This window comes from Salmo trutta, chromosome 8, assembly GCF_901001165.1.
Source record: "Salmo trutta chromosome 8, fSalTru1.1, whole genome shotgun sequence".
Taxonomy (NCBI): Eukaryota; Metazoa; Chordata; class Actinopteri; order Salmoniformes; family Salmonidae; genus Salmo; species Salmo trutta.
Window position 1 is genome coordinate 28803047 of NC_042964.1, and position 26998 is coordinate 28830044.

The window sequence follows — 26998 nt, forward strand, 5'->3', positions numbered from 1 at the left end:
AGGCCGCTGGCCGGTCTCCAACCAGCCCCGAACATTTGCCAACACCGGGTCACCTTCCTGCTCCCTCTTCAGGTATTGGTCATTCCAGGTCTCCAAGGTGCTGAGCTCCTGTCTGCCACTTTTGTTCCAAACGTGGGCAGTACTTGCAGTATTCTTCTTCACACAGCCGGCGAGACAACGCATCAGCGTTTGTGTGGAGATGACCAGCTCGGGGGTGCATCTGGTAGTCATACTCCTGTAACTCTTCTATCCAGCGAGCCACCTGGCCTTGTGGTTCTCAGAAGTTGAGGAGCCAGGTGAGTGAGGCATGGTCAGTAGGGAGGAGGAACTGAGTACCGTAGAGGTAGGGTCGGAAATTATGGAGTGCATTGACCAGAGACAATTATTCTCGCTGGGTGGCACAGTAGTTGCACTCTGTAGAAGGTCATCACCCGTTCCCCACCCTGCTCCTCCTGTGAAAGAACGGCCCCAAAACCCACATTGCTGTCATCTGTGTCCACAATGCCTTGTTTGTAAGGCAGTGTAGAGAGCTGGCTATTGTTGCAAGGAATTTGTTCATGTCAGCCAGTGCTGAATCGCCACCACCTTGGCTGGATCAGCTGCGACTTCGTCTCCCCCAACGACATGGCCTAGGAACTTGACCTCCCGCTGCAGTAGGTCACAATTCTTGGGGTGGAGCTTGAATCCTGCCTGCCCTATGGGAAGTAGAACCTTGAGTAGATTCGCCAGAAATCCATGGAAGTCTGCTGCATGCACAAAGATGTCGTCCAGGTAGACTACACACTTGTTGCAGGGGATTGTGGCCAGCACTTGCTCCATAAGATTTTCAAATGTTGGCGGAGCATTGCAGAGACGAAGGGCATCACTGTAAATTGCCACAGTCCTTGTCCAATCGACAAAGCGGTCTTCAGCCTGGCTTAAGGGGCAAGCTCCACTTGCCAATAACAGCTGTGGAGATCAAGGACACTGAACAACCATGACGCTGTGAGGTAGTCCAGCACCATGAGCTTGTGGTCCCGTGTGGCTCAGTTGGTAAAGCATGGCGCTATAAGGGCACAAGGCGAGACCCAGATGCAGACACGGGAGGCAGATGGTTTGAGTCTTTGATATTTATTAAGGTTATCTACAAGTCTCTACTAGGTAAAGCCCCGCCTTATCTCAGCTCACTGGTCACCATAGCAGCACCCACTTGTAGCACGCGCTCCAGCAGGTATATGTCACTGGTCACCCCCAAAGCCAATTCCTCTTTTGGTCGCCTTTCCTTCCAGTTCTCTGCTGCCAATGCTTGAATGAACTGCAAAAATCACTGAAGCTTGAGACTCATCTCTCCCTCACTAGCTTTAAGCACCAGCTGTCAGAGCAGCTCACAGATCCCTGCACCTGTACATAGCCCATCTGTAAACAGCCCATCTATCTACCTCATTCCCATACTGTATTCATTTATCTTGCTCCTTTGCACCCCAATATCTATACTTGCACATTCATCTTATGCACATAACACCATTCCAGTGTTTAATTGCTGTATTGTAATTACTTCGCCACCATGGCCTATTTATTGCCTTAACTCCCTTATCTTACCCCATTTGCACTCACTGTATATAGACTTTTTTTCTACTTTATTATTGACTGTATGTTTTTGTTTATTCCATGTGTAACTCAGTGTTGTTGTATGTGTCAAATTGCTATGCTTTATCTTGGCCAGGTCACAGTTGCAAATGAGAACATGTCCTCAACTAGCCTACCTGGTTAAATAAAGGTGAAATAAAATTAAATGTAAAAAAATTTAAAATCCAGAAGGGGTAGGCAAGAGAATGGTTGTGGACAGGAAAAAGGTCAAAACCAGTTCAGAGTCCAGGAGGTACAGTGTGGCACACTGGAGAGAGAATAAAGGAGACGGCATCGGTCAAAATCGTGATTTATGACCCTATGCGTCTGATTTATGACCCTATGTCCGGCTGGTTCGTACATGCCCAAATAAGGGCATCCGGTCTGGACATCCTGGCGGGAAGGTGTCACGTGGTTAGGGTCATATAGTTTTATCCTGTTCTGTCCCGTGTTAGAGTGTGTGTTATATCTATATTGCATCTCTTTGAAGTTGTCATGATGATTGATGTGTAGGGCCCTCATTGAACTGGGGGGGTTGTGTTTGAACATTTCAAAGAGGATGACCCCACACCCCCCTATTTTATTGCTCTTAGGGTTGTTGTCTATGAATTAGGAATGTCCGGGGGGTTATGTGTTGGAGGCAGACGTCTTATAAATACGCCCCAGACACACATGCGGCCCCAGAACACTAAACAAGATTTTTAAAATAAACATGGATTTTGGTAAAGCAGTGATGACCGTAACAACGGAAGCAGGACCTCGGTTGAAACATAGAGAAAAGACCCAGTATAAAGCAACAATATACGACGCGCCAAAAAAGCGGTTTATATGTGTGTGTAGAACCCAAATACCGCCCGCAACTGCACTGAAAGATCAAGTGATGATGTCTAATGGACAGCACTGGGGGTATCAGTTTGATTACCCGGCCCGTAGAGTGAAACTCTATACTGTAGCCGAAGGTGGAGAATATACAGACCAGACTTTAGGAGTGGACTATGGGGTTGAAGACTGGGCGGTTTTTCGCAAGGTTTTGTGTCCCGAACTGAGAGTTATCACCAAGGGGTATAGCTTGTTCACGGGCTACGAGACCCGTTGGGAAGGTACCCCAGACTCCTCAGGAAGAGTATTTCACAGGGTGAAAATACAGAGAAAGAATGGACTTCCATGTGGCTGCGTGGAGTTCTATATCAGCAACGAGGAAACCCGCAACCAAAACATTCGTGATGGTGGCCTGACTGGGGATTTCAGGTTGCGCATGCTTATTCCTTTTAAAAGTTGGGAGCTAATGGAATTGAGCATGTTAGAGTTGTTGGACGTTCTTTTTGTACAGAGCCAACAGTGGCAGAGCATTGTTCGGCTAAGGAAGTGCATAATATATACGAATCCTGAGGATTATGATTCAAAGCAATCCCAAGAAGGCTCATCCTCAGAAGGGTCAGCCCCCGAAGAAAACTAAGTACGCGGCTGCATTAACCACGCCCTGACCCCACCCAAAGGCCTGGTTCTACAATAAAAGGAGGTCCCTTAAAGCCTCCACTTCTTCATTTCAGCATATACCATGGATATTCCTACAACATACCTGGACTCTGATACGTCATGGGGGCCAGACCCTAAGGACTGTATGCCTCGCAGCCAACCATTCTACTCCCCCCAGCCAAGACCCTCGACACCCCCTACATGTCCACAGCCTGAGGATGTGTTTGATGGGGTGGTCAGTACTATTTTTGTGGACACCATCAAGGCCTCTGTGGCCACACTTTTAAACGTGGTGATTGGAGAGTATATGCGTGAAAAATGCATCGGTTGTGAGATCAATCACCCCAGCCAGCGCCGGCATCCGTGTTTATACGAGCCCCCAAAATACTACTTCTTCAACCATTTTGAGGAGCTGGTGAAAAGACTGTGGTCCTGCAGGTTTATACCTGCCCTGGTCAGAGCCCTGGAGTCTATGGGTCTTGTGCCTTCTATTCCCAGAGTTTATGGGGTAACCAAGGCTTTCCTACATGAACTGAAGGAGGCGATCTACATCCACGAGAAACTCAAAGAAATCCGACAAACCCTGGTGGACGACAACAAATACCGGGAAGCTGTGGTGGAGGACGTGATGACTTTCTGGCTCAACAAAACCCCAGAGACCGAGTGATAATACCTATTTGTTATTTAGATGTAAAGCAATGGGGAACTATATACATACGATGTTAGAGGAAATAAATACGTTTTTTCTTTTGAGAGAACTTACAAATGTGATGCATCAAATTATTGAAAATAAAGTGAACCATGTATCATTCTACACAACCCATAATACCTGGGCTAATGTAGAGCGTGTGCTAAAAATGGAGCAAATCATGAATCATGTACGACATACGGGCGAGAGTATGCAATGGACACAACTGGTCTCACGGCTTGTGGATGATTCTGAAGAACTAGAAACAAACTTGTCTAAGATTTTACTTTATTTGTTTGAAACACCGTTTAATTGTAATATGTATCACATTTGTTGTTTATATACTTATATATCTGATGTGTGTGTTTTAAAAATTCAGCGACAAAAGCCTGTAAATCTAAACCAAATATACAGGGTGTTGCATGCTGGGATCATTGAGAAAACGGGGACAAGTATCCTGCAACGAATCCTAAATTGTCTGTATATGTAATACATGATGTTTGCAAAAAAAAAAAAAAAAAAAAAAATGAAACTGAAATGTTGTCGTTATTTGAAAGTGGCTCATTAACGTTATTGTACCTCAGAGAGGCAGGAAGGATGGCGGAGCAGATGTTGAAAAAGGTGTATTACACCCCCTCTAACCCTGGGTCTTATGGGGGTAAGGAGCGTTTACAGAGAGCTTTGGCCGAGGGAACAGGTAGCCGGTTAGGCGTTGCTCAAGTGGATGATTGGTTAGCCATGCAGGATGCTTATACTCTGCATAAACCTGTACGAAAACAATTTCCAAGAAATAGAGTTTTTGCGACTCATGCCCTGTCCCAGTTTCAGGCGGATCTATGTGACATGCAGGCCCATGCAGATAAAAATGATGGAAATCGATACATGCTAACGGTTATAGATATTTTCTCTAAAATGGCCTTTGTAAGGGTCTTAAGAAATAAGAGTGGGGCAGAGGTGACCAGGGCCTTTGAATCTATCTTGAAGGAAGGAGGAGTCCCCAAGAAAGTGCAGACTGATGGCGGAAAATAATTTTTTAATAATACTTTTCAGAAACTCATGAAGAATCATAATATAGTACATTTTGCTACAGGCTCGGATTTGAAATCTTCAGTTGTCGAACGCTTTAACCGCACTCTGAAGGAGCGGATGTGGAGATATTTTACAGCTCACAACACGCATAGATATATCGATATAGTTCAAGATTTAGTAAAGAGTTACAACTACAGCTACCATAAGAGTATAAGGATGAAGCCCGCAGAGGTCTCTTCTGAAAACTCTTTTCAAGTCTTTAAAAATCTGTATGGTTTGTTCCCCCTTCGCCGTAAGAAAAAAAATTATTTTAAATTCATAGTGGGGGACATGGTACGTATATCAAAGTTGAGGGGTGTTTTCGACAAGAAATATGAGCAAGGTTATAGTGACGAAGTGTTCACCGTTACCGAATGTCTACCTCGCATACCCCCTGTCTACAAATTAAAAGATTATGACGGGGAGTTTATAGAGGGATCGTTTTACGAGAAGGAGCTACAGAAGGTACAGGTGGTTAAAGACAAAGTCTTTCACGTGGAGGAAATTCTAGATCATAAGAGAGAAAGGGGCAAAAAATGGGTCTTGGTCCGTTGGAAAAACTGGCCCCAAAAGTTTAACAGTTGGGTTTTAGAGCAAGATGTGGTGGAGGCAACGGGGGTTAACTTAAACCCTCAGGCATGATAAATACATCGTCATTCGCGTGTACACGGGAGTGCATCATGGAACACAGCGGCTTCTACCTGACCCTCCCCAGTAATGCGTCTGCACACATATATAGTAAGAACCAAAGTTCTAATTATACAACCAACTTTCCAAAGCCTATAGAGTTATCCGAGGCCTGGGAAGTAGGTCTCAGCGAGATTACATACCCCCACAGCTGGTATAATATCAAAGAGAAGGACCGGGATTTTTATTGCAAAAGGATATCGGAACCTGCGAAACTTATAAAGATTAAAAAAGGGTTCTATAGAACCGTCGACAGGATCGTCTCAGAGTTGAATGAACTCCTAACCCAGAACAATACGGAAATACTCTTGAGCTACAACCCTATTCATAAACGTGTACAAATCTCAGGGACTGCGGATAGGGGTATAAAGACCACCGGTAATTTAGCCTACATGTTGGGGCTGGTTCCCAATAAATGGACGTATGTGAAAGATAAAATAACCCCATTCCCTGCGTATATACATGCAGGGTTTTACAACATATTTGTGTATACCGACATCATATCATATCAGAGGGTAGGAGACAGTTGTGTGCCCCTCCTGAGAACAGTTCATATAGAGGGAAAGGATGGAGGGATAGTCACTGTCATCTACGACAAGCCACACTACGTACCTGTAAGCAAGAAATATATTGAGAACATCCTGGTTGAGCTTAAAACGGATCAGAACGAAAACATCGAATTTACTTATGGTAAAACGATTGTAAAACTCCACTTTAGGCCCTCCAAAGCCTCTCTACATATATAATATCTTATTAGTATTATATATTATTATTTTATATAGTTTTTTTTATAAACATAATACAAAATAAATTAAAAATGGTTCTGGAACAAAACCACCATCTCGACCCTAACCGCTACGTCTCATACTATGTTGATCAAGTGGGTAATGGGTTACCCGGCTATCATGGATCCCCGACCATGTACGGTTCGGGGATAGGCGGTATATTTCGTAACCTCTTTAGGATGGTTTTACCGTTTATGAAGAGAGGCCTCAGCATAGCCAAAACGCATTTAAAATCAGCGGCTAAAAATATAGTAAGTGAGGTTGTAGCCAATGCTATGACCCGAAGGGCGTCACCAGATGCCGAGCATCAAGAAGGCTCGGGGCTTATGATGTTGTCTCGAAGACCAAAAAAGAGACCTCCAGGTATAAGGCTCAGGTCTGCCCCTAAAAAGCAGAGGTTAGCCGTTAAAAGAAACTCAGTAAGTCAAAGACGTGGTAAAGTGAGGAGGTCTGGACCTAAAACGACAAAAAGAATACTCGGAAGTATTTTCTAAAAGAACCAAGAAACATGGCTCTTTTACACCGCATGTCCTCTGAAGCTATAAAGACAGAGCTCGATCTTTTCACGGCCCCCTTAACCCAACATTCAATAGACAGGTCCTGTTATGTGGAGATAGCGCCACTCTCGGCCATTACCAACAACGGTCCTATAGAATTTTTCATACCAGGCCACGGTGACAACTATCTGGACCTCAACAACACCTTGGTGCATTTACGTCTAAAAGTGACCAAAAGAGATGGTACTAATATTGCAAACGATGCCAAAGTGAGTCTCATTAATTACCCCTTGGCCACCATCTTCTCCCAAGTGGATGTGACTTTGGGTGAACGTCTAATCAGTCAAAGCAGTGCCACATACCCCTATAGGGCCATCATGGAGTGTTTACTCAACTACTCCGAAGACACTCTCAAGACACAATTCAGCACCGGGCTGTTTAGCAAGGATACTGCAGGAGTCTCTATGGAATCGATAGACCCTTCCACCGGTGCAAACAAAGGACTGGAGGCACGCGCTCGCTACTGTGTCGAATCTCGAGAGTTTCATCTGCTAGGGCCTATACACTCTGACATTTTCTTTCAAGAACGTTTACTCTTAAATTCGGTTGATTTAAGACTCAAATTAACCAGGGCCAAGGATGAGTTTTGTCTGATGTCTGCCCAAGACGGTGACTTTAGTTTAAAAGTGTTGGGGGCAACGCTTTTTATTAAAAAAGTGTCTGTATGTCCGGCAGTTCGTCTGGGTCACACACAGGCTTTGATGAAAGGAAATGCCCTTTACCCTCTCCAAAGAATTACCATGAAAACCTTTAGCATACCTGTGGGCAGTAGAATCTGCAGTCAGGAAAACCTTTTTCTAGGCCCTTTACCCCGCTATGTGGGGTTGGTAGAGCATGGTGTTTGCAACACCAGGGTTGTGGGTTCGATTCCCACAGGGGGCCAGCACAGAAAAAAAAAAAATGTATGAAATTGTATGAAATGTATGCATTCACTACTGTAAGTCGCTCTGGATAAGAGCGTCTGCTAAAATGACTAAAATGTAAAACGTAAAAATGTTATAGGTTTGGTTGATCACGCCTCTAATACGGGCAGCTTACATAAAAACCCATTTAATTTTCAACACTTCAATGCAGAGTATGTAGCTCTCTGTCAGGACGGACGTCAGGTCCCTGCTAAGGCTTTCCAACCGCAATTTAATAACAACATATCTGTGCGAGAATTTTACAATCTATTCCTGGCTACCGGGAGGCATCTAAAAGATCTCTCTTTACCTATTGACAGAAATGATTTTGCAGAGGGTTACACATTATATGCTTTAAATTTATCCCCGATGATGACACCTCAGGAAATCTGTCTGTGGTGTCCCAAGGCAACCTTAGGCTGGAAATGCGTTTCCGTACACCTTTAGCCTGTACAGTTAGCATGATTGTTTATGCGTGCTCTGATTCAATCTTGGAAGTGAATGCCCGAAGACAGGTCTTAGTGGATTATTATTAAGGACTGTTGAGCAAAGACATGAATACCCAAGAGTTGGAAGGGCTCATGACCCGCTTGATTGGAAAACAATTTTATGGAGTGTGGGCTTGTGATGAATTACCTATTGAGAAATGGCCTGAGCGGCCAGCCATGTTTATTGTCAATACCCATCCTAAACACATGCCAGGTGAACACTGGCTAGCTGTGACACTAGAAGATGAAGGAGGAAGAAAAATCTCAACTTTTTTTGATTCCTACGGCTTTCCCCCTGGTTTTTCACATTTTCCCAAATCTATTAAAGATTTTTTGACCAAAAACGGATGAAAGATCTACTACAGCATCAAACAAGTGCAAGATAACCTTTCCACTAAATGTGGTCAACACTGTGTATTCTACCTGTGCCAAAGAGCCCGTGGAGTTTCTTTTGAAGATGTTATGTCTCTTTATAATGATGATTTAAGAAGTAATGATAGCGTGGTAGATTGTTTTGTTAGAAAATATCAAAAATGTTCAAATATGTGTCCTTTAAGACCGTGTAATCAAGGCGTATGCTCACGTCAAATGTTTCAAGAATGCCACAAATGTTAAATTGCTTAATTTTTCTAATAAACTTTATTGAATTTAATCATAGTCGTTCAAAATTCATTCAAAAGTCATTCAAAATTCATTCAAAAGTCTAACCACCCCGAGAGATCGGGATTAGGAAAAGGTCCGGAGGCGTTCATGGGGCTAAATGAGTCATCATCATCCCCTTCATAGGGGGGAGGGTTTGTTGGGACATCTTTAGGGGTGCTGTAGCTCGGTGAAGGGTTTTGTTTTAAAGCTTGAATCTGTTGGCGAAGCTTATGGTTAGGTACCCCCGAGAGGGGAATGTTGAGGATTGCCAGGGCCTTAAGAAACTGAGGCCACCCTGGTGGTCTTCGGTCATCAGCAACCTTGTGGGCTGCCGTGGTACTTTTAAGCAAGTCAAACATATGTGAACCCTTGACAACAGCGCCCTGAAGGATAAACTCTCCTTTGTCATTCCAAGTAGCGGTCCCCTTTGAGTCTTTTAGCTTGTTCATAATGTATCTAGCATTTTTCCTGTTACGTGCCGGAACATGTGTCAACATGTCATGCATAACATTATCTTCAACAGGCATATGATCTTCAGCCGGTAAGATCGCAGGTACAGGCATTACCGGGGGATGGCTCTCTCTAAGCACGTCATCTTTTAAAGGTTCAGGTAGGGAAAGGGTTAAATGGTTGGTATCTCTCTCACCTTGTTTTACCAAGGTCAAATACCTTTGCAAGAGGTTTGTGTATTTTTTAACCTTATCATAGGGGTTCAATTCTTTTCGGTTCAAAACATCCTTCATGGCCATATCCAAATCATTTTCCGCTGTTTGTCTGATATTTTCAGGACCCTTCATTTGTTTTTTAAGTCTATCCAACTCTTGTTGAGGCACCAAGTACATTTTATTTGCCATCACACTCTGTGTTCAACCCCCACGCCTGGCAGCAATAAGGCTGGTGATGAAGGGTACTGCTATAGTTAGCAACGGCAGAAGAAAACCCCCAGACTGTTGTAGGCTATGTCTTTTCTTTCGAAGACTGGCTCTTTTATTGGCAAAGAGTTTAATCGCGGTTTTTTGTCTCTTTAATTTTTTTAATTGGGTCAGGGTGAGTGGAATGCGCCCTTTGAGAAGATTCAAAGCAATCTCACATAGGGATAATATGAGATCTGAAGAACAGTGATCCAAGATGGCCTTCCGTTCTTTAGCTGTAGCCCCAACTAGGCTTCTCAAGAGGGGCAGGTTTCTTTTTAAACGCAGAGACATAGCGGTTACTTTTTAGGAATGTACACCGCCGGCCACTCCCACGGGAACAGGCCTGTTCGGAGCCTCAGGTGTTCTGGAGTATTTGCTTTTAAATCCACAATTAAATAAGAAAATGGCTCTTTGGTAGCGTCCTCATAGCTATCCATAAAGTAGGATTTCCTTCCCGGGTACATCTGCTGAGCTAGAGTGTTAATTTGTAGTTTGTCTCTAGGGTTTTTGAACAAAACCATGTAATTGGCGTTCAAACTGATGGTACGGCTGTTTTTACCTTGGTGAAACACATTTTGCACCAAGTAAAGCACAGACAGGTTTCTATGATGAGTATATTGGCTAAATGCTCGTGCAATTTCAGGATGTTCGCTACCTGCAAATAGCATATCGTCCAAAACCAGCAGATTGTTTTTATGTGGAGGTAAAAGTTCATCATCAGACAGGGATTCAGGTATTCCTTCAACAAACTTGATTTTTATTTTCTTCAACAATTCATCATACATAGGTTGATAACATGAATAACACCACACAATATTGTCAGGCTTCTGAGATAACACATGTTCAGAATTCTCTAAAATACTTTTTACAAAACAAATTTTACCACTGTTGGAGGGGCCTGCGATTAAGGCCGAAAATGGTAGTTGCAACCGGGGGTCAAAACCTTCTACAGCAGCCATTGTATCTTAAGCTTTAAGACACACTGGGGCTTGTAGCATAAGTCAGTAGCCAAAGGGCAGTGTGGTCCCGTTAGGTAAAAGCATTCTCTTGTCATAGACTACCCTGAATCTTTTAGTAAGTGGGGCATTCCTGAGATGGAAGCCCTTTTTATCCCTAACAATTTTTTTGTAGGAGCTCAAAATCTCCAAGTCACTATTCCGATCGTTTATGGACCCCTCGACCAAGCGTGTGATTGATTCCAAGTTTACACGCGGGCATTTTTGTAGTTTTGAGTCACGCCTTTGGCTTTCAACACCACGTGATTGTCTTTAGTCCTAAAAGCATAGCTTTTGGGCCCACAGGAGGACCATTCTGTGATATGGTTGCCATCTTTGAGTTCACTCGTTAAACCACCCAGACAGTTGCTAAGCGGGGGGCTCCAGTCACCCTGTTTGCTTACATAGACCACAGAGTCTGTGTCGTGGTAAAGAACCCTCCTCTGAAGCTGCTCCATGAGGGCGTACAATTCAAGTCGGCCATAGGCCGTGGTAAATGCTGCAAGAAACACATTTACATTACCTGGGGGTAGAACCCACTTTGTGTTACGTCTCCATTGCACCAGGGCAATGTCTTGACTCAAGAATGAAAAGTGTGAAATTTTGTATTGGTCCGAAAAAACAAATTCCAAAAATTCTTCGGGGTCTTTAATGATCGACGTTGTTAGCATATTGCATCTCTGCGAAAGCTTCCCCCAAAGCGAGTTTAAGTACAATTTCGACACATTTCGTTTGGTCTTGTTGACCTCTATTCTGTCAGGGTCAAGAAGAATGCCTTCTCTGTCATGATAGTCTCGAATGTACTTGTCTTTGCTCTCTTGATCTGTGACCGATGAAGGATAGCCTGAAGCCATCTGCTTGCATCTCAAGAAGGTCTTGATGTACTCTTTAAAAAGAGTGTCTGATTTCCTGGAAAAGTTCCACACTTCAAAGATTTTGGCCACACGATACCCCTTCTCTAGAGCCTTTGTGAATTCAGGTGTAACCCAGACAGCTGTAAGGGCTCTTTCCTGATCTGAGTGATCACAAGGCTTTTCCTGGTTGTTGTTTTCACTGCAGGTGCGACATAGGGGAAAGAAAAGTTTTCCTTGAGGTCCCTTGTAAGGCAGCACTGGTATAAACAAACCCCTAGGTGGGTAGACCGTTGCTTTGATCAGACCAAAATAGTTTTGGGGTAAGTCAAAGTCGCGGTGAATAATTTCAGGATGCCCCATAGGATAGCATGAGGAACTCATTACATGAGGATAAAGAGATGTAAAATCTACATAACCTATTGTCTCGTCTGGTTGCGCTACATACCGCAAGGTCAAAGCATTGGTACGGCCTCCATACAGGGCCTGTCGTGGCTCCAAGGGTTCTGGTGGGTCAAAGCTGGAAAGGAAAGCTCGAACATGAGGATCAGACTTTTTGAGTGCGGTCCACTCATGCTCCCACATAACATTCACTTTCAAACCATAAGTAGCCTGTAAAGATTCACATTTGTCTTGAAACTCTAGGTACATTTCACCAAAAGTATTTTGGGTTAGGACACACAGGGCCTGTGGCTCAAAGCAAGATTTACACCCGTGGAAGAAACAACCGTTGTACTCAAACACGGCCTCAACACCGTCAATCTGTGTGTATCCATCTACATGATAAGGCCCAAACGCCTTCTCACCCCTATTCAAAGCATGTTGAATAAAAATGTCTTTATCCTGGGCCAAGTACTCCAACCACTGAATGGAGCCACTAGAGTATGACTTAAATTGGCGTCGGTAGTTGTCAGGCGAGGGGATAGCTATAGATGCTAGAGGTAGAAAGTGTGTACGATAGGTTTTCATGCATGCCGATGCAATAGTTGTACAACTCCAGGGGTCAATGCCTGCATCTTTGATGACCTCTGCTCTGAGGCACCCCTCGCGAAGGATAACCACGTCGTTGTCACAGTATGACTCCATCTCTTTGTGGAAATCAAAAGTGCTGTGACATACTGTCTCGTACCATGTCATGAATCTCTCTCGCTCTTTGGGAGACATTTGATCACAACCGTACATTTCAGGTCTCAGATAAGATCCTATATAGTGTAAATTCTCCTCAGATGTAAAAAAATGGGGAAACCAACCTTTCACAGAGTTCTCAAAACCCAAGGCCTCAGGCATTTGAGACAATCTCATGGGTAAGAAGCTTAAACTGTCAATGTATCTCTGGTTGAAAGCGGGGTCTACAAAACACAAGATTTTACTACCTTGAGCTATGACACTGGGTGCAACACCTTGCTGTATCAGAGGGTTCAAAAGAAGGTACGAATCATATGCTCTAGAATTGTGCGCTATAAACGTAAAGTTTCTGTACTGGGGTTTTCTGAAGTGTTTTAGAAAGAGGAGTGCACAATTGGGTCCCTCAGCTGACCACTTATCCCCCTTGAAAGTCATGGTAGATACAAAAATAGGCAAATGAACCCCTGATTGTTGATTAGTCTCAAAATCATAAAAAACGTATTTCTCTGAATGTTCATCTTCAGCCAAGGGCTGAATATAACACTCGTGGGGCACTTCTTGAACAACTTCAGAGTTTCTGCTTTTCAAAGGCCCTTTACAGATTGGGCAATGAATGATTCCACACACATGAGGTTTAGGGCTGTCTATTTTAAGGTTGTAATTGCATTGACATTTTGGACATTTCCTGTTAATATCACAACTGCTTACAGATTTACAGGCCTTGGGGTGCCATGTTTCAATTTTGTGTTTTTCGTAACAGTAGGCCGAACGGCATGTCCTGTGACAATCGGCACAGGGTGTCAGGTTTAAGGGCTGCATCGGACATTTTTCATCCAGACATACGGAACAGTTATAACGGCACGAGTGGCCACCCTTTCGGGTGTAGCCGGTATGACAGGCTGGACACACATATGGTGCGCCTAAAAACGCTCCGATGTTGGTAACGGCATAGTAATGGTCGTTTTGCACATAAAAGTACAGGATCTGAGGATGAGGTTGGGGGTTGTTTTGGAATTTCAAGAGAGAAGCATTAGCTCTACTGTGGTACAAAACCACAATCTTGATGTTCAGAAAGTTTTCAAATTTGACTATGTCAGAGAATGCGACAGCATCCTGTATACCCAGACCGACAGCATTTTGAAGCTCTCTAGCCTTTTGCAACGCCTCTAGATCCGTACATCCTGGGTTTAGTAAATGTGCTAGGCCTATTGCAAAGCATAGCTTATTACCATGATTGTGAACGTTTATGAGGCATGCCCTTTTATTGTTTATGATTTCTGATTGCCTTAGGCTATCTAGCTTCCTTCTCTGCCCCCCACCACCCAGGGGATGCCTTATTATTTGCACAACAAGCTCCAGCGACCTATCGGCTATGATGGATAAATTTGATTGAACAAGTCATTCCAGCAGGGCTATAAATTGTTCAAGATCTGCTTCACCATTGGGTAAAATAAGAGAGACACTGTTTTGCATGCTATCTCCACAAATTTCCAACTGTAAGACATCGCGAGGTTCGCCATAATCTCTTGCCCTCTCTAACAGTTCGTTCAGAGTATCCAAAATCATCACGTAAAAAACAGCATAATCGAGATTTTGATTCACCCATGTGAAATTGAAAAACTGTCTAATCTCTGTATTGCTGAATTTATTTCTGTACACAACCCTGACACTTCTATCAAGACCATCTCCCTCCTGATTTATTAGACAATTTTCCAATTCCTCAAAAACATCATATTCCGTTTCAGACTCTTCTGAAAGGGGCATTAATAGCAGGCTGCTTGGGGGGGTAGATGTAGAAGTTCTCAGGCTCTCGTTCATCTGGTTTATTAAAAAAACTAGGGCTGGCGGGATTTGAGATAATTGCTTTTCATATGTTGTTCCTGACTCGTTCATATGTTTAATTATTTCAATTAGGTCGGCGGGAATTTGGGAAAATAGATTTTCGTCTATCGGAATTATGTCTGATACCCCACCCTCGTTCATCCGTTCAATTAAAGCTAGTAGATCGGCGGGTATTTTCGCCAAAAGGCTTTCAACTGTCTCAATTATAGGCACGTCCATTTCGGTAACTGGTTTTAGCGCCGGTATTTGCGTTTTAACAACCGGGGCATTGTTCTATGCCAGAAGGATAGATCCTGACTGTATTGCCGCTCGAGTAAATCAACCATTCGTTGGTGTAGCAAGACATTTCTGGATTTTAGAGCCTTTGAAAAGGCCTTAATAAACTCCGCTTGGTCTATTTCAGGTTTGGGTGTTTCTACATAAGAATTGGAGGAATCAAGAAGATTGGCTGCGTTACAGAATAGCCAGTCATCTACCTGTGAAATGTCATTTAAAACGTTGAAATCATCAGTTTTCCTTGTTTTATTGTGAATGTCAGGCGCTCCGAAATCCTCCGCGGGTTCTCGGTGTGTATGGTCTTCTGTGCCGTTATACGCCGGGGAGGAGTCTGTAAAAACATTATTTGTCATTGTTTTAGCATTTTCAATCATAAAAATGTATAAATTATAATAAACTCTGTATTACTAATAACATAAGGGCTTCATACCATGTCCGTGTAGGGCCGTTTCTTGAAGAAGTAACTTTTTGGGCCTGGGAGATTCTTCGCAATGCACTTGCGCCGATGTTGTGCCCTGTTTGGGGGGGAAATATGTCGCTTGGTTCCTGGGTGGTGTTAGGGTAAACCTGTTCGAACAGAAAGGCAGAATAGCATCGATGTCCTCGTTCAGAGTACACGAAGCACCCGTGATCCTTCTTTTGGGTCTGTCCGCTGTAAACACAAAAAATAGCTTTTTAATATAGGGTTCACACTTTTTGTTTTTAATGTATACATTTTCTTAGGGATTTTTTTATTTATTTACTATTGAACTTACGTCTACAATAGTGTGACGGAGACTGGCTGCTTTCGCCGCTGCACGCAGTTTGATTCTGAGAATCCCTCTCTGACAAATTCGGTTCCAAATCATCTAGCCCACGGAGCATCTGCGTAAAGGATTGCGAGCCTACAGACGTTAGATAATATTAACATATATACGAAATATACACATTTTTTAAATATGAGAATACGGGCATTTGACATATTACCTTAAAATCATTGTCCATCAGTTTTAGAATAGTGATATCACATTTTTAATATCTATACAATTCCCTGAAAATACCTCTCCAAATCTAATATATTATTTTCACTAACTCACCTTCAGAAAGCTCCATTAGGACCGATTCCGAGATTATCTGTTGGCCTGATAACTCTTCTGTCTGCTGGCCCGGAGTCTTTTGAGGTGCGCTACGGGATGTCTTACGGTCTGGATAGTTTCACTATCCTGCCATGAGTTTACAGAGCGGGGGGTGCCGTTTTTTCGGGCGTCATCCTGTATGCAAAAAAAGGGCCATATAAAGTACTCGAATGTCTAGAGACCCAAAACCACAGGCGGGTGTCTCGACATATTCGGTCTGCCGATATTGCACTTATGCTTCATAGCACAGCGTTGGGGGTGTCCGTTGTAAATTTATATCCCGGGGTGGGGGACCGTTAGTATATGCGCTGATTAGAAAATAACATATGTTTTAAACAGTAGGAGTTCGTCTAGACCTGATGTCTTATGCCTGGGCTTTTTCACTTTTTTAGCCCCCACACGTTTGAAGGTGAGATAACTACGTATTTGAAAGGGCTTGGGGGGTAATAAAATGGAAAGTGCCTAGACCAATTGAAGAGAAGCCGGCAATCCTAAACAAACTTACACACACCTTTTCTGGTTTCAAAAGCACCCCCATGCAGAGACACACCCCACACACACACACACACACACAATTACCCACCCTCACACGCACACCCCCCCTGCGCACGCACCCGTCTTTCCGGAATTCCTTTTTTCTCAAGCGCTGCCTGGGGATGGCTCGAAAATGCATAGCCCCTAACTTTAAAGGTGAGATACAGCTTTAAAAACATTTTATTTAATTCATTATATTTAGTACAGACCTTTTTAAAAACAGCTTGTGCAATATTGTAACACGCATTAATGTTTTTTTATGTATAAACAACGTTTGAAGAAATGACAGATTCCCGTTCGTTAAGGGGTAGCTTTAAAACCATTTATTTAATTCATAATATTTAGTACAGACCTTTGCATAATTAATACAATACATTTTTACTGTTCCTTTCTTACGGATAACGGGCCCGGCTATAGGGTTGTCACTGAACCCCAACCGCCGTCTGTGTCCAACTCCCCAGTGTCAAGACTCGGTAAGTTTTCACCCCAGGGATAGATCCTACGTCTGGCCTGTAGACTATCGCCCGTGTGTCTTAAGGATAGAAGCGGCCATCGACGTAATTGTTCACGATTTTTGAAAAGATTGTCTAGCTTATTCATCAGGGTTATGAATATAGGGTAAAAAATTCACATCCTTGCAGGCTTTCGATAATACATATGAATTTACAGACTTGGTAGCATTTGTACTATCAAATTGTTCACATGCTAAAGATCCTGATGGCTTGTAAATCATAGCGACCCTCCACCCTCTCTTCCATAGCGTAACCTGGCACGGCTGTACCACTCAGGGCCTGTTCAATTTGACAGAGCGCTAGCCGTATCTTAAGCCATTCTCTCATACGCAGTGCAGGAGAAAAACTCCCGGCTTTTGCATGATAAAGGGGTCTGGGTTCGCTGTCTGTGAAAATCTTCACCGTTGAATCCTCAGGTTTGAACATATATGTCATATGGCCATCACTAGTATCCAAAAACTCTTTAAAACATTCTGGGGCCTCACCCCAAAGATCCTCGATGCTTTTATCATTGGGTTCGCGACAAGAGACGCATAGTACCCCGAGAATTGGCCTAGGAGTCATAATTTTCTGTTTAATGTTCAGGGTTTTTATTTTAAAAATCTTGTTTAGTGTTCTGGGGCCGCATGTGTGTCTGGGGCGTATTTATAAGATGTCTGCCTCCAACACATAACCCCCCGGACATTCCTAATTCATAGACAACAACCCTAAGAGCAATAAAATAGGGGGGTGTGGGGTCATCCTCTTTGAAATGTTCAAACACAACCCCCCCAGTTCAATGAGGGCCCTACACATCAATCATCATGACAACTTCAAAGAGATGCAATATAGATATAACACACACTCTAACGCGTGACAGAACAGGATAAAACTATATGACCCTAACCACGTGACACCTTCCCGCCAGGATGTCCAGACCGGATGCCCTTATTTGGGCATGTACGAACCAGCCGGACATAGGGTCATAAATCGGACGCATAGGGTCATAAATCACGATTTTGACCGATGCCGTCTCCTTTATTCTCTCTCACTGGCTTGAGGTCAGGGCAGGCATAATGGTCAGGCAGGCAGGTACAGAGTCCAGAAAACAGGCAAAGGTCAAAACCAGGAGGACTAGCAAAAGAGAATGGTAAAGGAAGGAGCACAGGAAAAACACGCTGGTTGACTTGGAACATACAAAACGAACTGGCACAGACAGAAAACACAGGTTTAAATACCCAGGGGATAAATGGGGAAGATGGGTGACACCTGGAGGGGGTGGAGACAAGCACAAGGACAGGTGAAACAGATCAGGGTGTGACAGGCGCTTGCAATGATAGGGTTTTCGGTTTGATTCCCATGGGGAACCAGTACGAAAATGTATGCACACACTACGGTAAATCACTCAGGATAAGAGGGTCTGCTAAATCATTCAAATGTTTTTTTTAAAAGAGCTGTCCATCTTCTTGACAGGGACTACGGAGGTCACCTAAGGGTTGTTGGATGGCTCGATGAACCCTTTCTCCCCATCTACCAGATCTTTTGTGCCGCTACCTCTCTCTTCACCAATTGCAAGCGATGGGGCCGCAAACGGACAGGTGCTGCGTCTCCAGTATCGATAGAGTGTTGGACCAGACTGGATCTCTGGCAGTCTGTCTCATGCTGCAAAGATATCCACAAACTGTGTAATCAGTGCTTCCTCTCACTCACCTTTTCAGTGGGCTGCTCCTTCTCATCTGGAAAAAGGATCTTTGTGAGTCTGTGTTGCCAATTCCTGCCAAGTCACCTGCGGCTGCCGTTGTCTTCTTCCACTGCTCCAAAATCCCATCAGAGTCTTTCATCTGGAGTTTCTGCCTTCCAAGATCTAGGTATGCTCACACATGACTGAGGAAATCCAACACTAGGATGCAGTTATCTTGGATGTTGGCCAACGAGGCATTGCCAACTCTCAGCGATAAGGACCTCCGCCAAACAAGGGATATTGTGGAACCGGTGTCATTCAATGGCTGGCAGGCCTCACCGCTGATGCTGCATGGAAGGTAGAGGCCCTGCATCTGGCCCAAACAACCAACTTGATGTTCCAGCTCAACGAGGGGCTCAGGGGACTCAGATGATGTTCCCCTTACTTCATCATCCCCCTAGCGTTTCTGTCGACTCAGTGGCGGGCAAGGGCTGAGGTGGGGCTTCACAGTGTTGAGCGATGTGGCATTTCTGGCCATAACGAAAACAGATTATTTTAGGCTGGTGTTGACCTCTAGAAGTGGACCATCATGGAGTCCACTGTCAGTGTTCCATGTTGGCTTGACAGACCACCTCATCTGAAATCACTCTTGGTCTCCACCTCCGTTTCTACCCACCGCATCCTTGGGCTAACCCGACTCTCTGGATTCAAGAAGCTTTCCACTCATTCCACTTCTTCCAGGGCCTTACACAGTGTGGCAGGAGCAGCCAGGCACACCTGCTGTTGGAGCCTCTCTGGTGTCAAGGTCCGGAGGAAGGATTGTAAGGCCAGTTCATTTTGAGCAGTCGTGGCAAACTGGGGGTAACTTTGTCTGGCAAAAAAACATATCTGCAGTCAAGACGCCAAGGCTCTCACATCCATTTATCTTATGACCTGCTAACTTCTCCCACATTCTCTCGCTGGAGTCCCAACTGCCAAACCTATACCTCAAAGTGGTAGTTAGGGCAGTGTAGTCCATCCGCTGATCAGAGCTGAGGTCTGTAGGGCCTGTAACGCACACCCCTCCTGGGCCAGGGCAAGCTGCACAGCCATTTTCTCTTCAACCCATATATTTTGCCACATAAATAGCTGAAATTGGGCTAGGTAGGGTTCCCAGTACTCCACTCCCCCGTAGCGGGCAACCTTCACGTTCCGGGTGGGTACTTAATTCCTTTGACCACCACCATCTGGTCCAGGTCCGTCTCCATGCCACTGTGCAGGACGACGAGGCACCGCACATTCCTCCAGGTGGCGCTGTGGACATGGTGAAAAAGGAACCTCCACTGGGTGTGGAGCGGGGTGTCCTGGTATGAGCCCTATGGTGCAGGATCCATGGCCGACTTGACTGTTCCTCCCAGGGGCCGTTCATCGTACTTCCCCCACGTTCATTTGGGGGGGAGCCACTTCCAACAGAGGCTCAGCTCTTGGAGCAGAGTGATCAGCTCCTCCTCTTCTTACCCGGTGTTACGTGAATTAAGTTATCAATGTTCTTAAACCGAACTTCAATTAAACTACTGTCTGCCCCCCCCCCCCAGAGTGTGTAAGAATCCGGTTGAATGAAGCAGACGGAGAACCAGCCTACAATAGTCAAAACTTTTATTTATGAGAACTCTAAAATACATACAATGTACAAAGCCTTTTATAACCTGTTGGTGACCCCTTCCCGTTCTCATCCCGTTAACCTGTTGGGGCTAGGGGGCAGGATTTTCATGGCCGGATAAAAAAAACTTACCCGATTTAAACTGGTTACTACTCTTGCCCAGAAATGAGAATATGCATATAATTAGTAGATTTGGATAGAAAACACTCTGTTTGAATGGTGTCTTATACTCACAGACACCAAACTGTTTGAATGGTGTCTGTGAGTATAACAGAACTCATATTGCAGGCCAAAACCTGAGAGGATTCCATACAGGAAGTGCCCTGTCTGACAATTTGTTGTCCTTCTGTTGCATCTCTATTGAAAATACAGCATCTGTGCTGTAATGTGACACTTTCTAAGGCTTCCATTGGCACTCTAAAGCCGCCAGAAAGTGGAATGGGGTGTCTGCTGTCTCTGGGCAAAGTACAGCAGCAGAGTTTGTAAGTGGTCAGCTTGGGGACAGTGAGACTGAGATGCGTGTTCAGGAGACTTCTCAATTTTTTTTCTTTCAGCCTTTGAATGAATACAATGTTGCCCGGTTGGAATATTATCGCTATTTTACGAGAAAAATAGCATAAAAATTGATTTTAAACAGCGTTTGACATGCTTCTAAGTACGGTAATGGAATATTTTGACATTTTTTGTCACGAAATGCGCTCGCTGACCTGAACGCACAAACAAAACGGAGGTATTTGGATATAACTATGGATTATTTCGAACCAAAACAACATTTGTTGTTGAAGTAGAAGTCCTGGGAGTGCATTCTGATGAAGAACAGCAAAGGTAATTCAATTTTTCTAATAGTAATTCTGAGTTTAGTGAGCCCCAAACTTGGTGGGTGTCAAATTAGCTAGCCTGTGATGGCTGAGCTATGTACTCAGAATATTGCAAAATGTGCTTTCACCGAAAAGCTATTTTAAAATCTTACATAGTGTTTGCGTAAAGGAGTTCTGTATCTATAATTCTTCAAATAATTGTTATGTATTTTGTCAACGTTTATCATGAGTAACTTAGAAAATTCACCGGAAGTTTTCGGTGGGTATGCTAGTTCTGAACATCACATGCTAATGTAAAAAGCTGTTTTTTGATATAAATATGAACTTGATTGAACAAACATGCATGTATTGTATAACATAATGTCCTAGGAGTGTCATCTGATGAAGATCATCAAAGGTTAGTGCTGCATTTAGCTGTGGTTTTGGTTTTTGTGACATATATGCTTGCTTTGAAAATGGCTGTGTGATTATTTTTGGCAGGGTACTCTCCTGACATAATCTAATGTTTTGCTTTCGCTGTAAAGCCTTTTTGAAATCGGACAATGTGGTTAGATTAACGAGAGTCTTGTCTTTAAAATGGTGTAAAATAGTCATATGTTTGAGAAATTGAAGTTATAGTATTTTTGAGGTATTTGTATTTCGCGCCATGCGATTCCACTGGCTGTTGACTAGGGTGGGACGCAAACGTCCCACCTAGCCCATAGAAGTTAAAAGTCTTAGCAAATCAGAAGTGGTGTTTAAACACACTAATGCACTAATGTAGTTTTGTAACAGCCTATGCGACGTACATCCATATCTGACTAATCAGACTCATCTTCAGAGTCACAGTTCTGGCACACATACATTTCCTGGCCTGAGGTGCAAGCATCATGGGTCCATTCATTGCATCTCACACACTTCACCCAAGTCTCCTTTGTAAGGCTGTTTGAAAATGGCTCCACACAGACGAGGCAGAAGCACTCCTCTTCATCTGATGATGACTCTTCTACGATTTTTCTTTTTTTAAGCTGCCTTCTTGTTCTTTGTAGATCCAGATTTTGACTCCTCTGCTTGCTTCCCTTTCTTCGGAAGCAGCCATTTGCTAGATTGTGTCTCGTCCTTTTCCATTTCTAGTGCCATTTCTAGTGCCTTCACTGGTGTGTCAGTTAAAATTGCTGTTTTGTGTCGTTGTCTTCCTTTGCAGGCTGGTTTTCGGGGGCCAGCTTTTGGATATGGCCGGATGTCCTCTGGAGTTGGTAGTCCGCTGTCAGCAATGGCATTGCTGGGCAAGGGTGAGCTGGTGCTAGCATAAGAACTGGGCAGGTCTGTGTCTTAGCTCGTGCTAGGCAGGGCTGGAATGGTGCTGGGGCCTGGCAGGGCTGAAATGGTGCTGGGTCCGGGCAGGTTGGTGCTGGGCCCTGGCAGGGCAGGGTTGGTGCTGGGGCCTGGTAGGGTTGGGTTCTGAATGGGCCGATCTGTAACGTAGGATGGCGCAAACACAGTTTCCAGAAATACATCCCTGTTGTAAGGTTGTACCCCAGCCACCCTAAAGCCAGCCTGAATGTTCAAGGGGGTTGCAGCCAGAGGATAGACGATTGCCACAATCCCAGGAATGTCATAAATTGACATTGTCTTCCCGGGATTGTTCCTCACCCAGGCATCACACGCGGCGTTGATGTGCCTTTTTAGCGGCCCGTAGACAGACCTGTCTAAAGGGTTTTAATTAATAAACACAACATAATACAAAACAAGAAACGTGAACAACGCACAGACATGAAACTGAAACAGAAACAATAACACCTGGGGAAGGAACCAAAGGGAGTGACATATATAGGGAAGGTAATCAAGGAAGTGATTGGAGTCCAGGTGAGTCTGATGACGCACAGGTGCACGTAACGATGGTGACAGGTGTACGCCATAAAGAGCAGCCTGGTGACCTAGAAGCCGGAGTGGGAGTACATGTGACAGTACACCCTCCCCGACACGCGGCTCCAGCCGCAGACCAAAATGACAATCCCGGGGATCAGGAGCGGAGCGGACACCTCTGCAGAGGTGCGGGAAACCTGTCAATCCGGCTGAGACGCAGGAGCATGGCAACCTAGAGCGCCAGAGAAAGAGCATACCTGACGGTACCCCCTCCCCGGCGCGTTTGGCTTCAGCCGCAGGACGCCAACCCAAGGGACAATCCCAGGGATCAGGAGCGGACCGGTCACCCCTGCTGATGCGTGGGAACCTGTCGCAGGCTGGGACACGGGAACCTGACAGACCGTCTGAGGCAGGAGAGCCTGGCGATCCAACTGAGGCATGAAAGTCTGTAGCGGCTCCCGGACCCTACACCATTCCACCTGACAAAAAAATATATATATATAAATAAAACAATAACACTCCCTGATGCTTCCCTTAGGTGAGGCTTTATTCTGTAACAATGTGCGCTGACAGTCGGGAAGCAAGTTCAGGGAGTGAGTGTTTTAATAAATAAACGCAACATAATACAAAACAAGAAACACAAACAACGCACCGACATGAAACTGAAACTAAAACAATAACGCCTGGGGAAGGAACCAAAGGGAGGGACATATATAGGGAAGGTAATCAGGGATGTGATGGAGTCCAGGTGAGTCTGATGACACGTATGTGTGCGTAACGATGGTGACAGGTGTGCCCCATAATGAGCAGCCTGGTGACCTAGAGGCCAGAGGGAGCACATGTGACAATTTACTGTGGCTGAGACGAGGGTTCCCCTGTCAGCGGAGGTCAGTGACCCTACTTGTTTGAATCCACGTCTGCCCACCACTTTGTCAGGTTTATGTACAGTGTTCACCCCAGTTTCATCGACATTCCATATGTCTCCTGGTCCAAATTGATATCTCTGTAGTACTTCTGCTACATTGTCGAAGAAAGCATTAACATTTTCTCTGTTGAAGCTACTTGCTCTGGCAAGGCTAGTTGCCTCTGGCTTTCTCAGCGATAGTGTTGGGTGCCACTTTAAGAAGCTTGTAAACCACTCCGAGCTAGTCTTTAATTTTTCTGCCCACATTGTCACAAACTTTAGCTGGTAGGCCACAGCAAACTGGTAGGCAAGTCTTCTGACCTCACTTGGCGACAGACCAAACTAAATGTCTGCTGAACAATATACTGAACAAGCTGCATCTCCAAATCAGGTGAAAAAACCTGCCGTGGCTTTGTATAGCCAACCACTGTTGTTGGCATGGCTGTCTGACTTTCAACTTTTTCTCTGGTAACCTTTTGACAATACCGAGTCAGAGTACGGGAATTTATGTAAAAATCCTTCACTGTACTCCTGATTGATTTGTTCTGCAACTCCACCTACCTCACTGCCTTTAACATTATGCCAGGTGGTGTGCTGCCATTCTGTCTTTCTTTTATAATTTCTAACCATCATTCTTTCATTCCCCTCTGTCTTTCCTTCCTTCCATTCTTCTTTCCTTCAAAAACACATTTCCTCATTGCAATTACATATTCATTACAGGCTTATTACACCCACCTCCCTGTCTACTATCCTTGTTGCCACATTGCAATTCATAACACCACACTAAATTCATGACACTGTATGAAGTAGTGTGTGTGTGTGTGTGTGTGTGTGTGTGTGTGTATATATACTGTCTCATACAGTAGGCATGTACTGTGTTAGTAGACACACACACACACACACACACACACACACACACACATGCCAGAGCCTGTCTTGTGTAGTCCAGAGATATGTATTCTGCTCTAAACTATATGTGTATATATAATAATCAATTTACAGTAACATGTAATACTATTATCAGAGCTGATTACACAATATCACAATGTTTTTTGAGCATGTGCTATGTGTCTATGTATACTGGGGCAAGTTGTCACATGTGAAGACTTGCCCCAAAGTCATTGAGACAACTTGCCCCAAACTGACATGTGTGCTAATGTTGGCTAAATTTCAAGGTTAGCTCGACATAGGAATGCAGCTAAACATTCATACCTAACAAAGTTTTATTGCATAAAATGTAAATTGCCAATTTTTTACTTTTGAAGGGGAAAAATAAGAAACTTGTGCTCACCTCAGATTAGAGTGACCTTGACTACATGTGAGCAGGAAGTTGACCATAGAACATGTAGTCACCTAAAGTAGCTATTTGATTTTTGAGATAGCGCCTCTAGTGTTGGAGTTATGAACAGTTTGACAATGTACCTCGCTCTGTCCTAATACCCACGTTCCCATTGCAATTGGAATATATTTTCTGATTAAAACGACTTGAAAATATACTGCTCAAAAAAATAAAGGGAACACTTAAACAACACAATGTAACTTCAAGTCAATCACACTTCTGTGAAATCAAACTGTCCACTTAGGAAGCAACACTGATTGACAATAAATTTCACATGCTGTTGTGCAAATGGAATAGACAACAGGTGGAAATTATAGGCAATTAGCAAGACACCCCCAATAAAGGAGTGGTTCTGCACAGACCACTTCTCAGTTCCTATGCTTCCTGGCTGATGTTTTGGTCACTTTTGAATGCTGGCGGTGCTTTCACTCTAGTGGTAGCATGAGACGGAGTCTACAACCCACACAAGTGGCTCAGGTAGTGCAGCTCATCCAGGATGGCACATCAATGCGAGCTGTGGCAAGAAGGTTTGCTGTGTCTGTCAGCGTAGTGTCCAGAGCATGGAGGCGCTACCAGGAGACAGGCCAATACATCAGGAGACGTGGAGGAGGCCGTAGGAGGGCAACAACCCAGCAGCAGGACCACTACCTCCGCCTTTGTGCAAGGAGGAGCAGGAGGAGCACTGCCAGAGCCCTGCAAAATGACCTCCAGCAGGCCACAAATGTGCATGTGTCTGCTCAAACGGTCAGAAACAGACTCCATGAGGGTGGTATGAGGGCCCGACGTCCACAGGTGGGGGTTGTGCTTACAGCCCAACACCGTGCAGGACGTTTGGCATTTGCCAGAGAACACCAAGATTGGCAAATTTGCCACTGGCGCCCTGTGCTCTTCACAGATGAAAGCAGGTTCACACTGATCACGTGACAGACGTGACAGAGTCTGGAGACGCCGTGGAGAACGTTCTGCTGCCTGCAACATCCTCCAGCATGACCGGTTTGGCGGTGGGTCAGTCATGGTGTGGGGTGGCATTTCTTTGGGGGGCCGCACAGCCCTCCATGTGCTCGCCAGATGTAGCCTGACTGCCATTAGGTACCGAGATGAGATCCTCAGACCCCCTGTGAGACCATATGCTGGTGCGGTTGGCCCTGGGTTCCTCCTAATGCAAGACAATGCTAGACCTCATGTGGCTGGAGTGTGTCAACAGTTCCTGCAAGAGGAAGGCATTGATGCTATGGACTGGCCCGCCTATTCCCCAGACCTGAATACAATTGAGCACATCTGGGACATCATGTCTCGCTCCATCCACCAACGCCACGTTGCACCACAGACTGTCCAGGAGTTGGCGGATGCTTTAGTCCAGGTCTGGGAGGAGATCCCTCAGGAGACCATCCGCCACCTCATCAGGAGCATGCCCAGGCATTGTAGGGAGGTCATACAGGCACGTGGAGGCCACACACACTACTGAGCCTCATTTTAAGGACATTACATCAAAGTTGGATCACCCTGTAGTGTGGTTTTCCACTTTAATTTTGAGTGTGACTCCAAATCCAGACCTCCATGGGTTGATAAATTGGATTTCCATTGATTATTTTTGTGTGATTTTGTTGTCAGCACATTCAACTATGTAAAGAAAAAAGTATTTAATAAGATTATTTCATTCATTCAGATCTAGGATGTGTTATTTTAGTGTTCCCTTTATTTTTTTGAGCAGTGTATATTTAAGATTGCTTG

At 44.4% G+C, this 26998-nt stretch overlaps 1 protein-coding gene across 2 annotated transcripts in view; it reads right to left on the bottom strand.

Annotated features, from left to right (window-relative positions):
- Positions 1-10548: 10548 nt before the first annotated feature.
- LOC115198638 (transcription intermediary factor 1-alpha) overlaps positions 10549-26998 on the bottom strand; it is a 35909-nt gene continuing 19459 nt past the window's right edge. The window contains exons 18-22 of one of the 2 annotated variants that reach the window (XM_029760721.1): positions 23282-23503; positions 15978-16151; positions 15657-15765; positions 15332-15553; positions 10549-15232 (exon numbers count right to left, since the gene is read on the bottom strand). The gene's annotated coding sequence lies outside the window, so the exon portion shown is untranslated. Of the gene's footprint in view, positions 15233-15331; positions 15554-15656; positions 15786-15977; positions 16152-23281; positions 23504-26998 lie in introns of both variants that reach the window. The other variant, XM_029760720.1, reaches the window with a different exon arrangement.